The 18,101-nt window shown below is 39.1% G+C and overlaps 1 protein-coding gene across 6 annotated transcripts in view; it reads right to left on the reverse strand.

Annotated features, from left to right (window-relative positions):
- Positions 1 to 18,101, reverse strand: part of ATXN2 (ataxin 2) — a 100,864-nt gene that overhangs the window by 46,383 nt on the left and 36,380 nt on the right. The gene's annotated exons all lie outside the window — the stretch shown is intronic.

Below are 18,101 nucleotides of genomic sequence, written 5' to 3' on the forward strand. Positions count from 1 at the left end.
CATTAAGTTATATCAAAACGAGTTACTCTGTGTTTTAGAAGTTATCTGGAAAATTTCTATCTATTCACCTAAAACAAGACCTCTTGTTTAATGAACCCAGTACTTCTTGATATGCTCAGAGCTCCTGCAGCCAGACCTAAGATTTTTTAACTTTCTGAACATATATCTACATGCAAGTATCAGTACCCTAACACACTCTTGCCATCGGTAACTGAAGCTATTCTAAACGACAGACACCATTCTTCCCTATAGCCACCCTGTTACAAAATGCAGGCCCTGCAGTGTTGCCTGTCCCCAAAAGTTACAGGCAGCAGGTCTACCAATTCTTTCTCACTTGTGCCCTCTTCTCCTCTCTTCTTGTTACTGAGGACAACTACAACTAGCTTGTGAAAACCACACAGCATCACTATGTTCAACTGACAGGCACTATCTATATCTATAGTTGTCCAGCAAAGAAAATTTTCCTCTACTTGGGGGGTTAGGATCCAGCTAAATCAAGGTTCGCTTGGGCAATGTTAGCATTAGAGAATGGTACGGAGATAAACACCTGCGTTTCAATGACTGGATCCGCAGGGTATTGTCTAGCACAGGGCTAGGCACCGACACTTCTGCTGATCTGGCTCTGCTAGAAAGGACTGGCTCCCAGTCACTGTCCCTCACCCTTACTGCAGTCTGCCACCAAGGAGGAGAAGGAAGGGAACAATTAACATCTGTGTCTTCTTCAAAAGAGCCATTTCCAGAAGGATTTTTGATTTGGTACTACTTGTATAACTATTGCCTGCTCCTTAGTGGGCTAAGTGATGACAAAATAAGAAATTTGAGCCAGGGATTTTAGGAATGGCACTACAAATCTAACTAGCTCTTTCCTCCTCTTACCCCAAACTAGAGGTATATGGGTGTGTACAGGTGTGCACACACACTAGGGAATAAAAGCATAGTTGTACTATCGGGCTTAGATGCCAGCTCTACCAGCAGCACACCTCCCACTGCTATCAACTGCATAAAACAAGAGCACACAGAGAGCAGTCCCCAGAGCAGCACACCTTAGCTGGGAGTGGGGTGCAGCAGTCACTGGAAGATGACTGCACTTGGAACGGCTTTCTAAGCAGTTCAGACAGGCTGATGCCGTCTTCATAATGCCACCTTCAGATGAAAGCCTCTGATGGTTCTAAAAACTTGGCTTTACAAGACACTCGCCTGAGTCAAGCCCTACTCTGTATCATCTTAAAGTTACAAAAATTCTTGGTAAAAATTAATTTTGCCATGTGTATTTTTAAGAATGTGAAATGCTCCAAGAAAACATCAAATAGTAACTTACATTAGGAAGCTAAAATTCCCTATTCTAATTTTCACAAGACTAGAACAGACAATTAGGCTACAGGAAAATTCCAAACCAGTAATGTTATTTTCTGCAAGAAGCAACAGGATTATTAATTTATAGTTAAGATCCTGTTAATGTTTTAATCACACTAATTTTTGAAAAGCATCTATTTATGTGAATAAAGCATATATTTAGGTGGAAATCCAGCATTAAAAGTAGCAGTTTTTATTCACAAAATTAAAGCTTAAAGCAGCAATAGATTTTTTCATAGAACCACATAAATGGGCCTTTTCTCACTGCAGGTATGTATGTCTACAGATGGCAAAGTGTTCAGGAAAGACTAGAAACAGCTGATTCTGACATAAAATTGAGAGACTGAAATACACAAAAATAGCCTCAATAACTTTTATCATTGATATTATTCTAAACAAAACAGAAAGGCTCCCTCAGTGGGAGCCAAGGTGAAAAAACAAACCTCACTGAACCAAGTTTTATTCTGCTGATCACAGTTTGGGTTGTAGAGTAAGAGGCTATTTATTCAATAACCTATTTCTTTCAATACTACATTTTTATCTTAAATCTTCCGTTTACAATACCAAACTTGTAAAAGAAATAGACTATTTACATGTTTTTACTTAGCATTATGGTCTTCTCTCAAGGCAGAAATGGGGGAAGGGAAAATGCAAAAGTGTTCTCTTAATAAGGAATAATAGTCCCTTTAAAATTTCCCCCAAAGAAAAGTCTCTCATTGACGATGAGTAAAGAGTTTAGGGAAGGATGTGCAGAAACGAAGTCAGCACAACACGAGGCTATAGTGTCAGGATGCTGGGGAACACCCTGCTCATAAATACTTTATTTCAGATCAGCACTGTGTCACTAGCTAGAAGGAAGCAAGGCCTGCCTATTCCATTCTACACTGTTACAATTATCCACTCCGTAAATTCTAAAAATGCTGTTTTATTAACAGCCATGTTTGGGTTTTTGAAAAAACATGGTTGGTATTACATAGTGCAATGTTGTAGCCAGAATTTCTGCGAAGTTCAGAAAATCAACTGGCTGTAACCTAATTGCAGTTGTGGGAATTTGCATGTTGATTTCCCAAAGCCATAAATCAGAGTGTATTAACTTTCCATTATCCTCTATGGTAAGAAACAAAAGCATTATAAAGGCAAGATGCAAGAATACAAAGTGACTGTTAGAAAAATGTTACCTGTTTCTGAAGGAACTACAGGTACAGAAAGAAAAAAAAGAAAACAATAAAAATTATCAGATGAAATAACAGATATAACTTCATCATGTGCTTCATTCCCTGCTTTATAAACATTCAATTTACAAAAATCTCTAAACTAGAAGGAAAAAAAGGTACAAGATTATCAGATTCCCTCCCCAAGTCCCCCTATTCTACCCCCACAGCATGAGGGCTCTCAAAGCCTCCCTCCTTTCTGATTCTGGGCAGAAACCCAGTCATTTTGGGCCAATGGAGCCACCTGGTGGTGATCAGAAAGAAATGTCTTAATCAATTCATGCCCCACCCCATGATTATCCCTCAGCCCTAAACCCAGGAAACAGGATAGGTGCTCTCCTCCTCAAGTTCCCCTCTTTTACTTCTAGTCAATTATGACCCTGAAAAAGCAGAATTTTCTGAGAATATTTTAAAGAGCCAAAATAATAGTGAAATTAGATTAATCGCTAGTAATGTGCTATAAAATATAAATTAAAACCACAAAATTACATAACACTATTTGAAGCTTAAAAATCATTATCAGACTTAACATCAGAAACCCTCAAATATACTTCCAGAAAAGTCTTCACCAAAATTCTCAAACCATTTCCTCTCTCAATTAAACCTGCTTTTTCTCAAACACTGAAATTTTAGATAAATAAAAAATGTTATTTCAATAGTTTTGTTGTTTTGACCAATTATTAATACTGTGACTTTTTTCAATGACTTTAAAGAGTATTTTCTCATCATGTACCATGAGTTACTTACACAAGGACCAATCTGCACACAACAGAATCTCTGTTACAGTGGGTGCCAACGAGGCAACTGATTAGCATTTACTGGGTATCACTGAGTCTGGATGAGCTAGGGAGTCAAATGTGACTAAGATATAATCACTGGCTTTTCCTGCAGGAGTTCCTAGGTACAGAAAAGTAGTTACAGATACGAAGCACATCTTTTAGGATCAAATGTGTAAAGTATTGATTGAAGTGTGAGAACATAGTTCTGAGGAACAAAAGGCTGTAGCTTTAAAAGCAACAGCTGATCAGGACTTCAAACACACAAGCAAAGCCCTGGCCAGGTAGCTCAGTGGGTTAGCGCGTCCTCCCAGTACCCTGAAGTTGTGGGTTCAATCCCTAATCAAGGCACACACAAGAATCGACCAATGAATATGTAAGTGGATGGAACAACAAACCAATGTCTGTCTTTCTCCCCCCTTCCTCTCTCTAAAATCAGTAAATTAAAAAAGCAAGAATTAAGTAGGGAAAAGTAAAGGGGCTGTAACAGACTAGAGTAGCACTAAAAATAAAATTTCTCCAAATGTACACAAGCCCACAGATGAGATTACCTTTGTGTTTTATATTCATCTGCTTTTATGAATTTACACACTAAGTATATACTCAACCATGAATTTTATTATATAGATAATATTAAAGAACACAGTATTAAAGAACAGCATGAAGAAAAGGTGGGGATAATGAACACGGCGTGGGCCCAGGATGTGTGAGTAGGAACGAAAGGACCCAGGGGACAAGTGGAGGCAATGCCCTCAGGCAGGAGGGAAAAAAGGTAAGAGAGGACTGCAGGGAGCAAGGGGGTGGTGCACAGGCAGCCTGTAGATTAGGGATTCTTAAACCTTTTTTCTTTGATTCATGTACCCCTCTCGCATTTTTGGGGAGCTGATGAATTTAGTTGCATAAAATACACAGGAAATCAATTATATGAAACACAGTTATCAACATCTAAAAACCCAAATTTGTGCCATAGTAATATACGCTTTTTATTAATCCAGTAAACAATGAGATCTAACAACAAATCTAATAACTACTGCAATTTTAAAGAGGCAACGAGCATAAGTATTATTTTGAGATATCCATATCTATGCAAGTGAAATAAAATTAACTGAATTCTATAGATGCTAAAGGTGCAAACACTACATTTGCTGCCCATATTAATAATGGAGAAGCCCTGGCTGGTGTAGCTCAGTGGATTGAGTGCGGGCCTGCGAACCAGATAATCGTGGTTCGATTCCCAGTCAGGGCACATGCCCAGGTTGCAGGCAGGTTCCCTGCAGGCCAGTTCCCAGCAGGGGATGCACAAACACAACCATACATTGATGTTTCTCTCCCTCTCTCCTTCCCTTCTCCTCTAAAGATAAATAAATAAAATCTTAAAAAAAAAAATAATGGAGAAAAATGCTAAATCTGAATTAAGGGTTAATAAAAATAAAAATTTAGTCTTTTCCCCCATCCAAGTTCACTGATGCTCTGAATCCACTTCACCGACAATTTGGGAATGCATGGATCCAGGTTAAGGACTCTGCCTACGTGTTCTAAAAAGTAGGAAAAAAGAGCATTCCGCTGTAGATGAAGGAAATGAAGTAGATGGAGTACATAAAAGGAAGTGGTCATTAAGCTTGCAGAAACAGGTAAAAAAAAAAAGGTCTGCTGAGCTCTCCTGAAGCTCCAGCATGAACCAGAAACTATACTAACCAGCACCACAATGGCATTTTCCTCAGCCACACCCGCACACCATCTTTATTTATAGGAGTAGGCAGAGAGGAGTAGACAGGAGTTTAAAAATGGAGAGCCAGAGGAAGATGGAACGACCCAATTTCTTCATTTAAACGAACGGAAGGCTCGGGAAGGGTTTGAGAGCCTGTGAGGAGCAAAGAAAGGGAGCAGAAGAGTAAAGGCTGGCTGTCGTCAGAGTGGATCTTGAAGGGCATTCTAGAAGAGAAGCAGTTACAAGTTATGACAAAAGTCATGAAACCAGGCTGCTGAGATGGGATAGAGATGAAAAGATAGGAAATAACAGAGCTCAGAAGGCTGTTTCTACAGGAATAGTGTTCTGTTCCAAATGACTAACTTAAAAACAAATTTTTGTAACAGCTACCATTCACATACTAACATCTGAAAGCATCAAGGTCCTAGCCACAAAACTATAGGAAACTCGAAAGTCTCTGTTCTAAATACCAAAAAGTTGTAATTACATTACAAAATATACCAAACAAGCACTTGCCTATTTAAAAATGGAGGCATGGATCCTGCTCATTTTGAATGACAACTATTTTCCAATTATAATTCTGGGCCTATCAAGCAGAACTATTTCATACTTAAAATGTGAGAAGTGGTTTGATATACCATGGAGACGATGTTATATAACAATAAAATTCAAGTCTTTGAGGTTGGATCCATAAAAGTTAGTCCTAAAGTTTTCCCTTCAAATAAAAATTCCTTAGGAGAGAGTAAATCAGGGAGCGCTAGTACAAAGTAACAGAAATATAGCACAGGTCGGCCTGAATTTGCACTTGGTGGGAGTGGGACAGGAGACCGGGACCTGTCTCTGCAGCACATGTACCCCCCCAACAGGCAACAGAGCCTTCCCTGCTTATAATCTCTTCCTGTCCCAGCAGGTGAAATTCCGAAATGAAGCAAAAACCAGTAGTGACAAAACCGTGACTTCCCAGTAGATGGAGATGTTACCATGAAGAACACACCACGGAGCAGTCGCGTGACTTCACAACATGGACACTAAGACAACAACCTAAGACAGGACTGCCCCAATACAACAAAATTAAGAAAAGGCCAACTGTCTAACCTCTCACATTATATACAAAATTTTAAAATAATAATTTCTTACTTAATAGAAAAATATGTCATTTTTCCAGAGACCTACCTACCTAATCATATCTTTGCCTCCAGAGCACTTGAAAGGAAAATTAACTTCGTGACCTTTAAGTAGAAAGGGGGCTGTTTTTACCCTGGTTAGCACAAAAAATCAATGTACCATGTCTGTCCAGAGGGTATCCAGCCACATAATATGAAAAAGAAACATTTACTGAAGATACCACATTGTACACAGGACGATGCCTCAGTACCCTTCAAAATAGTCCCCTTGACACCTCACACAGTTCTCCCAGTTGCCATCAGCTGCCCCATTGTCCTTTCCTGAGTCTCTTGAAAAGAGATTCTCTTGACAGTCTGAAATCTCTTTCCTTTCAAAGGTGATTTCAGTTTAGAGAAAAGGCAGAAGTCTCAGGGCACCACATCTGGGCTGTAGAGGAATCTGAATCACCTGGGTGATTTACTATCTTGCCTAAAAATTCTGCATAAGATGTGATGTGCATTTGGCAGGTGTGTTGTTGTGATAAAGCTGCCAATCCTCAGCTGCCCACAGCTGTGGCCTTCTCCATCATCTGAATGGTTTCCGCGAAGGAATGTTCAAGCTTAAGGCAAAATGTGGTGTGGATTCATTGTTCTATTCGCTCAGTCATTTTGAATGCAGCAGCCACACCGTACACATGCTCACTCAATGGCGCCTATTGCCCCCACTGACTAGTACAGTGAAGTCATCATTATTCACACATGCGCATTCCAGTCCACTCCCCTCAGCTACCAGGTTACACTGATGTCACACAAGCCATGCATGTTATATATTAATGGCTGGACTTCTTTCGTGACAGACCTCATCTCTCTAAGGTATTGTAACCTTTAATTGTATGATTTCAAACTGAACGGAAATAAAGCTGATTTATTTTTGTTTCTGTAAGATTTTATTTATTTATTTTTAGAAAGGGGAAGGGTAGGAGAAAGAGAGGAAGAGAAACATCAATGTGTGGTTGCCTCTCGCATGCCCCCTACTGGGGACCTGGCCTGCAACCCATGTATGTGCTCTGACTAGGAATCAAACCAGTGACTCCCTGGTTCACGGCCTGCACTCAATCCACTGAGCTATACCAGCCAGGGCTAAAGCTGACTTCTTCCTATTCTTCACTAATGAAAACACTAAGGTACACAGATACAAATTCAAGTATGTGTGCATTTCTAACACACAACAGCTAAGGAAAATTAATTACTTAAAAAAACTTTCAAATAGCCTGTATACAAGCTTAAACACTTAACCCCCTCATCTATGCTCTTAACTTCTCTCATCTGAGTTAAGAATCATTTGGGGGTTTCTTTCTTCCTTTTCCTTTTAAAGATTTTATTTATTTATTTGTAGACAAAGAGGAAGGGAAGAATGAGAAGGAGAGAAACATCAATGTGTTGCCTTTCACACACCCCGACCAGGGACCAGGCCGAAACCTAGGCACATGCCATGACCAGGAATTGAACTGGCAACCTTTAGCTTTGCTGTATGACACCCAACCAACCAAGCCACACTGGTCAGGATGGGGGCTTATTTTCAAAGTTAACACTTGGAGTTTTGTTTTGTTTTTTCAAGATTTTATTTATTTATCTTTAGAGGGGAAGGGAAGGAGAGAGGGAGAGAAACATCAATGTATGGTTGCCTTTCATGCGTCCCCTGCTGGGAACTGGCCTGCAGGGAACCTGCCTGCAACCCCAGTATGTGCCCTGACTGGGAATCGAACTGCGATTGTCTGGTTTGCAGGCCCGCGCTCAATCCACTGAGCTACACCAGCCAAGGCGGAATTTTGTCTTTCATATTTCAAAAGTATATTAAAATGCCTATCAGAAGCAACTTCTGTTAGAAAAACATATTCTGGATATGTCATACTGTAGGAAAGCTGTTTTTAGATTTGTCTAGAAATGACTGTTTTTTTGAGTTTCCTATAAATGAGTGGTATTTATAATTCTAATCAGCTATGGCAACATGTCTACATAAAAAACAAAAACACACTAGTTATTCCCTGGTTTGGTAGTGAATGTAAAAATATATAAAATTTTAAAAATATCAGTTGAAAGAATAAATATACACTGAGTACCTACTATTTGTAAGAAATAGCATTCTAGACACCATAAAGAGTACACATCCCTAGTTTTATACACAGGATTTCTATTCTCCAGAACATTATGTGTGGAGAGAGACAAAATACACTGGCAAAAAAATATCATACACTGCTTTATAAAGCTAAATGTTCAGGATGAGGCAGACAACTGGTTCTCCAACTGTGCTCCAAGGAACCCTATGATTTCTTAAGGAGACTTTAAGCAGACAAAGGGAAAGCTGAGTAAGTAAGGTTATAGGATACCTCCCATTCCTCTCCTCCACCAACTGCTTTGTTGTAGCTGGGATTCAGCATAAGACTTCATTGGGGGCAGAGAGAAAGAAGTATTCTGTTTTAAAAATAAAATGCAGTAAAGTTTGGTAGCCATTGGGGCACTTCCGCCAAGATGGAGGCGTAGGTTAAAGCACTGTGCCTTCTCACACAACCAAGTTTTAAAACAACAAAGTTTTAGTAACAAAAACGTAGCCAAACCACAGAAAATTGAACTACACAAAGTCTGACAACAACGAACCCTGCAGCCAAACCAGTAAGAGGGGCGGAGCCAGCAGCAGAGGAGGTCGGCCAGGAAAGATCCACCAGACCTACCAAGGTGTGCGAACCGAGTGCGCCAGCAGCTGTTGGCAGATCCCAGGTGTGGACTAGTGGGCAGACCACTGAGGGAGCAAGGTGATGGTGATCTCACTGAGGGCTGACCACGGTCACACATTCACGCACAGATAAACCAGCAAAGGAGCGAGCAGTGAGACAGACTGTGCAGGCCCCAGTGGCAGGAAGCAACAGAGGGGACTGCTATTGTCCCTCTGACCTAGCCCCACATACAGTGTCACAAACCAGCGACCTGGGTGGCCCAGCCCTGGTGAACATCTAAGGCCCCCTTCCTCATACATAACAGGCACAAACAGACCAAAACATGGCTCAAGAACAACTCAGAGCCCCAGAGCCGATAAATCTAAGCAACCAAGAAACAGTCAAACTTTCAGATGCATAGCTCAAAACACTGGTGATCAGGACAGTCACAGAACTGGTTGATTTTAGTCACAAATTAGAGGAACATATGAAGGCTAAGTAATTGAAATGAATGGAAATGCACAGGAAACCAATAGTGATGGAAAGGAAACTGGGACTCAAATCAATGGAGTGGACCAGAAAGAGGGAAAAAATGACCAAACAGAAAAGAATGAAGAAGCAAGAATTCCAAAAAATGAGAAGAGCCTTAGGAACCTTCAGGACATCTTTAAACATTCCAACATCCGAATTATAGGGGTACCAGAAAGGGAAGAGGAACAGCCACAAGGGGAAAACTTACTTGAACAAATAATAAAGGAGAACTTCCCCAATCTGGCAAAGGAAATACACTTCCAGGAAGTCCAGGAAGCTCAGAGAGTCCCAAAGAACTTGGACCCAAGAAGGAACACACCAAGGCACATCATCATTACATTAGCCAAGATTAAAATGAAGGAGAGAATTCTAGAAGCAGCAGGAGATAAGGGGACAGTCACCTACAAAGGAGTTCCCATCAGACTGTCAGCAGATTTCTCAAAAGACACCTTACAGGCAAGAAGGGGCTGGAAAGAAGTATTCCAAGTAATGAAAACCAAAGACCTACATCCAAGAGTGCCCTATCCAGCAAAGCTTTCATTTAGAATGGAAGGACAGAAAAAGTGCTTCTCAGAGAAGATCAAATTCAAGAAGTTCATCATCACCAAGCCCTTATTATATGAAATGTTAAAGGGACTTGCCTAAGAAAAAGAAGATAAAAAAGATGAACAGTGATAGGACAGCAAACTCACAGTTATTAACAACCACACCTAAAACAAAAGCAAACTAAGGGGACAGCTAGATCAGGAGAGGAGCCACAGAAATGCAAATCACATGGAGAGTTAGCAACAGGGGAGTGGGAGGAGGAAAAGGGGGGAGAAGGTACAGAAAACAAGTATTATAGACGGTAGGTAGAAAATAGATGGAGGGAAGGTCAAGAATAGTAGGGGAAATATAGAATCTAAAGAACTTGAGACACGTGGTCATAAACTAAAGGGGGGAATGGTGGAGGAGGGGTGTGCAGGGTGGAGGGGAATGAAGGGGGGAAATAGAACAACTGTAATGGCATAATCAATAAAATATATATATTTTTTAAAGTTTGGTAGCCACTGGTATAGGCAATAATGAAAAATTAGGTTGAAAAATGAGAAGTTCCACTGGGAAGGACCCTGAACGCCACGTATTTATCCAAACTTATTCTGTAAGCAATACAGGCCATCGAAGATTTTGAGATGGTATAATAAAAGCAATGCTTAAGAATTTATTTGTGATAATATCCAAGATTAACTGCAAGTGACAGAATTTGGAACAAAAATTAAGAAATTACAGTAATGCCTGGATACAAACTATCAAAGGGAACAAAGAGGAAGGCAAGAATGTGAATGTAATATTACCAAGGAAAAAGTTTACAGAACAAGGTAAAAGAAAAGAAAACTACAACTTCCTTCCTAAACTTAACCAGAAAGAATCCTTTTATCTGTATTATTTCACTATAAGCAGCTGAATAATGGTTGAAAATGAAGCGAATCTTCTTTGGAAGTGCACTATGTTGAGCTAAAAGAATAATCTACCTCAGCTTGCTTCTAAAAATCTATAATAGGTATTTTTATATGTCCAGTCATAAAATAAATGACCACTCTACTTTATCATTTGCTTCAAAGGAAAAGAAATGATAAGGAAAGATTTTTGCTTTTATCTCCAGAAGTTGTTTCATAAAATATCGTTAACTTTGAAACTACAAAGAAACAAATAAAAATGACCCCTCAAAATAAAAATCATGAAATTGTCTGCTTATAACTAGAGGGAATTTTATGACGCAGACTTGCATAATGGCACTGCGTGTCGAGGAAAATCAGTAATTGAGCAGAAGGCAGTAGAGTGGATGTGCTCCAAGTGTGTTCTCACTTTGAGAGGCTCAAAGATTACAATGCCTACCATGCTAAGAGTCAAAAGAAAAACTTGTATTAGTCAGGTATAAAGACTGCAAAACAATACTGCTCCAATCTGAAAACAAAATTAAAAAATATATAAATGAAAAGACATGCATACAATGTTCTTGGACTAGAAGATTTAACACTGTTAAGATGGTAGTACTCCCCAAATTGATCTACAGATTCAATGAACTCCTCACTGTCATTTTGAACAAATTGGCAAGATGACTCTAAAGTTCACATGAAAATACAAGGGACCCAGAATAGCCACAACAATCTTGGAAAAGGACACAGAACATAGGGCTTTAAGGACTAACACATCTTGAACTCAAAACTTACCACACAGGTAAAGTAATCTAGACAGTGTAATATTGGCATAAAAACAGACATACAGATCTAAGAAAAAGAATTGTGAGTCCAGAAATAAATGCTTAATTTATACAGTCAACTGATTTTTAACAAAGGTGCCAGAACAATTTAATGGGGAAAAAAGTCTTTTCAACAGGTAGTTTTTGAACAACTAGATATCAGTATGTAAAACTATGAAGCTGGATCCCTACCTCACACTTTATATAAAACATTAGGTCCAAATAGATCATACATCTAAATATATGTATTTATATTACATATAAATACACTTAAAAAGTTGTGGAAAGGTCTTCTCTTCCTGGTAGCTATCTATACACAACTACCAGGAAAATGCCATTATTCTGTTCTCTAAGCAGCAGTTACGTTGGACTGTGATCTCCATAAAAAATTCCTGAGCCCTGTAACTCAAAGTAAATATACTACTCAAGAAACAAATGAGAGAGAGAGAGCCTTAAGCAAGACAACTGACTTCCGGCCAAGATGGAGGCATAGGTGGAAACACCATACCTCCTCGCACAACCAAGATTGAAGACAACAAAGTTTTAGTAACAAAAGTGCAGCCAAAACACAGAAAATTGAACTGTGGAAGTCCAACAACAATGAACACAGTTATTAACAAACACACCTAAAACAAAAGCAAACTAAGAGGACAACTAGATTAGGAGTGGAGCCACAGAAATGCAGATCCCATGAAGGTTTAGTAAAGGTGGAGTGGAAGGAGGGGTGGGGAAAGGTACAGAGAATAAGAGCATAGATAGTGGGGAGAAAATAGACGGGGGAGGGCAAGAATAGTATGGGAAATATAGAATCTAAAGAACTTGTGACACATGGATGTAAACGAAAGGGGGGGAGGAATGATAGGGGAGGGGTGTGCAGGGTGGAGGGGAATGAAGGGGGGAAATAGGACAATGTAACAGCATAATCAATAAAATATATTTTTTTAATTAAAAAAAAAAAAGCAAGACAACTGAGGCAGAGGCTACTGGAAGAGCTGAGGTATTAGGCAGAGCCCTAAAGGCTGTCGGCTTCAAAGGGGCACATACAGCAAGGAGAAAGCATAAGTAATGAGCTCTAAGAAACACAGTAAACCACCTGAGTAAGTTCTTTCCCGAGCAACAAGTAGCTCCAAGGAAAAGGGCAGTATGTGAAGTCTTTAGTTTCAGCCCAAATGTCATCTGCTTTGTTTTAAAAAATTAATTAGGAATTAAAAAAACAATCAAATCAAACCACCCAAGTCATTTGCTTTCTTTTGAGATCTGACTTCAGTACACTTCTGACCAAAGTCTGGAAAGAATCAACTTATATGAAAAAGCAAACCCAAAAGTACTGTTCTCGTTGAAAACATTTAGTTTGCAATTTGTGTCTCTGTCCTTCTTAAAGAAACCGACAAAGCAACCTAGAATATGACTAGAAAATAGACGTCTCAATGTACCATTCGCAAAGAACACAGGGTAGAGGCTTCACAAGTGACCAGCTATTTTTGATGCTACATTACGTGATCCGAAGTTTGAATACCTCTAGTATCCACTGAAGTCTTACGAAGAGCAAATATGTTAAAACTAGTAATAAAGCAGGGCAGTGAAAGAATGGATAAATTGTCTCCATTTTAATTTCTATTCCATCTGACTAAATATAAAACTGATTGCTTTTTTAATCAGTTAATCTAGTTTTTGTTTTTTTTTTAACTAGAGCTAGTATAGCTCTAGCTTGCTTCAGATTGTATTAATTAATTAAAAAAAAAAAAAAGCCCTGGCTGGTGTGGCTCAGTGGATTGAACGCGAGCCTGCGAACCAAAGGATCATGGTTCGATTCTCGGTCAGGGCACGTGCCTGGGTTGCAGGTCATGGACCTGCATGCTGGGTTGCATGTCCCCTGCAGGGGACACACGAGAGGCAACCATACACTGATATTTCTCTCCCTTTCTCCTTCCCTTCCCCTCTAAAGACAAATAAATAAAATCTTTAAAAAAAACAAACCCTCATGTTCTTTCTATATAAAATGAATTAAATTTTATACTAGTATAATAAAATGACATAAAAACAGAAAAATATGCCCGAGAGAAAAGTATTTCCTACCTAAAAAACAACAGTTCTTATTTTTCCTACTAAAAAAGAAAATCTATCTGTGAGATGTACAAACTGGATTCTGTTGTTAAAATGTTAAGCAAATTATTTTTCAAATAAAATATTTCATCTTAGTTTTCCTAAGCCTTCTAGGGACATAAAAGGAACTGTATTCAGTAATTTAACATTTGGAAACCAATTCAAAAGTTAAAGAATGAGAGAGAAAGGAAAAGAAAATAAGTAATTTTGCAGAAAATTTAAGGCAAAAAAAGTAAATTCAGAAATATTCAGGAATCAAAAAATGAAATTTAGGAACTGAACTGCCAGTACTATTTGCCAACACAGTAGTCTTTTTGAAAAACTTACTGTCAACCCTATAGCCAAAGTGTTCAGAAACGGGTGAAGAAAAAGTAAATGAAATAAATGAATTCCGATTCTTACAGCTACATGCATGCCTTTCTGTTTCCTTGGTAAACATATAAAACATTTTACAGATTCAGGCTGTTCTGTTCTAATATAAATTACAAGAGCAACTGTTCGAATGCACATGCTCACTTAAAACTCTTTGCCAGTGCTATCTGGATTAAAAAAGCAATCAGTTTTATATTTAGTCAGATGGAATAGAAATTAAAATGGAGACAATTTATCCACATTCTTTCACTGCCCTGCTTTATTACTAGTTTTAACATATTTGCTCTTCGTAAGACTTCAGTGAGACTCTGCAGAGCAAGAGAAAATAAACCCCAAACCAGACAGCAACTGGGTATAGTAGCATTACACAATACTAGAAGTAAATTGTCCTCCTGAAAATGTCCTAGACTCGTTCTGAGTTAAATACTAGACGGTCTGACAACATAGAGTGTAAGGCATTTCTGAGTCCCTCACTGTCACAAAGTAAGTATTAATCTTTCTCACTCTTACCACTCAAGCACGCTGAGTGAAAAAAAATCACATCCGACTGCTTTGAAACTGCATTTCTGTGACTAGACTAACTATTTTTCCATATGTTCACTAGCCATTTGCAAAAATTCTTTTATTCTATTTTTCCCAGTTTGCAGAATGTCTTCTAAAATTTATGGTATTTTACACGTCTTTAACTTTTTTATAATCAAATATTTCAGTATTTTATTTCATGAATTTTTGCTTTGATGGCATGCTTATAGAGTCTTTCCCCATGTCTAAATGATATCAATTCATAGATTTGTTCTAGAATTTCCGTAATAGTTTTAATGCTTTTCCCCTTTAACCATTTAAGTTTCATGTTGGTGCCCTCAAACTCCCAACACCATTAACTGCATAATCCACCTTTACTCCATATTTAAGTATTATCTTTATCATATATTAATAAAATACCTATATAAATTATCTTTTTGGATCATGTATTCTTTACCACTATGGTAACTATATTTGTTTTTTATCCTCACCCAAGGAATCTTCACTGCTTTTAGAGAGAGAGAGAAAGGAAGAGAAACATCGATGGAAGAGAGAAATATCAACTGATTGCTTCTCGTATGTGCCCCAACAGGGCAACAAACCTGCAACCCAAGTATGTGCCCTGACCTGGAACTGAACCCACAACCAAGCCACACAGGCCAAGGTGATAACCACGTTTTAATTCTAATACATTTTACTGTATGATAGAGCAACTCCTCTTTTGTGACTCCTGTAGAAAAGAACTTTAGAGACATTTCATCAATTCTACAACACAGAGATATTATCTTTAGAGATGTGAGGACAACAGACAACTTCACAGAGTTACATATTTCCATTCAAAGCATGGAACTTTTCTCCACTTGGCCAAACATTTTAGGTCCCTCTGCAGTGTTTTTATAATTACCAGCTTATCCATATATGTGATGTTTATTTTTACACACTTTAAGTTCTGTTCCTATTATGAATGTTTTTATTTTATATAGTCTAGCTAATTAATGCTATCAAATAAAACAGAAATTTTAGTTTCCATACATATCTTGAATCAGACCACCTTACTCTTATTAGGACTAAATATTTTAATTTTGGGTAAATTAAATTCTACTTTATGTTATATTCAAGTTTTTTTGCATTTTTAATAAATAAAAACATATTTTTAACTTTGGCATACAAATAGAGCAGAGAAATTCTACATCCTATCAAAATATATAAACAAAAATTTTAAGTAGAAGATCACCTTATTTTAATAAGCAACTTCCTACTATGTATCTCAAATTACTCCATTTAGCTTTCCCTCACCTATCCTACCATACCATATTTTTGAAATTTATTTTATTTTTTAAAAATATATTGTACTGATTATGCCATTACAGTTGTCCTATTCCCCCCGTTCATTCCCCTCCACCCTACACACCCCTCCCCCACCATTCTTCCCCCTTTCGTTTATGTCCATGTGTCACAAGTTCCTTAGATTCTATATTTCCCCTACTATTCTTGCCCTCCCCAATATTTTCTACCTACCATCTATGCTACTTATTTTCTGTACCTTCTCCCCCCCTTCTCCTCCTCTCACTCCTCTGTTGCTAACCCTCCATGAGATCTTCATTTCTATGGTTCCCTCCTGATCTAGCTGTCCCCTTAGTTTGCTTTTGTTTTAGGTGTGGTTGTTAATAACTGTGAGTTTGCTATCCTTTCACTGTTCATATTTTTATCTTCTTTTTCTTAGGCAAGTCCCTTTAACATTTCATATAATAAGGGCTTGGTGATGATGAACTTCTTGAATTTGATCTTCTCTGAGAAGCACTTTAACTGTCCTTCCATTCTAAATGAAAGCTTTGCTGGATAGAGCACTCTTGGATGTAGGTCCTTGCCTTTCATGACTTGGAATACTTCTTTCCAGCCCCTTCTTGCCTGTTAAGGTGTCTTTTGAGAAATCTGCTGACAGTCTGAGGGGAACTCCTTTGTAGGAGACTGTCCCCTTATCTCGTGCTGCTTCCAGGATTCTCTCCTTCATTTTAATCTTGGCTAATGTAATGATGATGTGCCTTGGTGTGTTCCTTCTTCGGTGCAACTTCTTTGGGACTCTCTGAGCTTCCTGGATTTTCTGAAAGTCTATTTCCTTTGCCAGATTGGGGAAGTTCTCCTTTATTATTTGTTCAAGTAAGTTTTCCACCTGTTGCTCTTCCTCTTCTCCTGCTGGTACCCCTATAATTCAGATGTTGGAGCATTTAAAGATGTCCTGGAGGTTCCTAAGCCTCTCCTCATTTTTTTTGAATTCTTGTTTCTTCATATTTTTCTGTTTGGTCATTTTTTTCTTCCTTCTGGTCCACTCCTTTGATTTGAGTCCCAGTTTCCTTTCCATCACTATTGGTTTCCTGTGCATTTTCATTCATTTCAACTAGTTTAGCCTTCATTTGTTCCTTTAATTTGTGACTATAATCAACCAGTCTGTGAGCATCCTGATCACCAGTGTTTTGAACTGTGCATCTGATAGGTTGGCTATTTCTTGGTTGCTTAGAGTTATCGGCTCTGGGGCTTTGAGTGTTTTGGTCTGTTTGTGACTGTTATGTATGAGGGGCGGAGCCTTAGGTGTTCACCAGGGCTGGGCCATCCAGGTCACTGGGTTGTGATGCTATATGTGGGGGCCGGGTCAGAGGAGGACAGTAGCAGTCCCCTCTGCTGCTTCCCGCCACTGGGGCCTACACGGTCTGTCTCACTGCTCGCTCCTTTGCTGGTTTATCTGCACGGGAATGTGTAACCATGGTCAGCCTGCCACCTTGTGCCTTCACTGGGTCTGACCGTTGCTACCCCACACCTGGGATCTACCCACTGCTGCCTGAGCACCTGGGTCGTAGGATCTTTCCTGCCTGACCCTGCCCCACTGGCTCAGCCCCTCTCACTCATCTAGCTGAATGGTTCGTTGTTGTCAGACTTACATATATTTCAATTTTCTGTGTCTTGGCTGTTTTTGGTACTAAAACTTTGTTGTCTTTAAACTTGGTTGTTCGAGGAGGCACAGTGTTTCCATTTATGCCTCCATCTTGGCAGAAGTCCCATTTTTTTTTTTTAAATCTCAATAATCTCCGTGCTACCCACACCGTGACCTCAGTAAATGCTAGTCTACTTGCCCCCAGTATGGACACACAGCCGCCTTCTACTAGCCCACAGCAAAGCTGAAGCAATAAACTTTGTAATGGTTCTAACAAAAGAGCATCAGAATATGAACTTACTTAGAGCTGGCTCACTAGAAAAGTGACTCCCAAAAGCCCAAGCCAACCCTCCATATAGGGCATTCCTGCCCACCTACCTGGACAGCCCCCAGCCATTAGACCACCTGCCTATCCACCACGCCAGCTGCATACCTACCACAAGGCCTCTCCTCTCTCCTGCCCAAAGGGCAGGTTGTTGATCCTGATCAACCAGCTTTAAAGCTGGACAGTCCATCCAACTTTAGCATTTCTTGCCCATCTATAAA

This window comes from Artibeus jamaicensis, unplaced genomic scaffold (genome assembly GCF_021234435.1).
Source record: "Artibeus jamaicensis isolate MK-2021 breed Jamaican fruit bat unplaced genomic scaffold, CSHL_Jam_final contig_525, whole genome shotgun sequence".
NCBI lineage: Eukaryota > Metazoa > Chordata > Mammalia > Chiroptera > Phyllostomidae > Artibeus > Artibeus jamaicensis.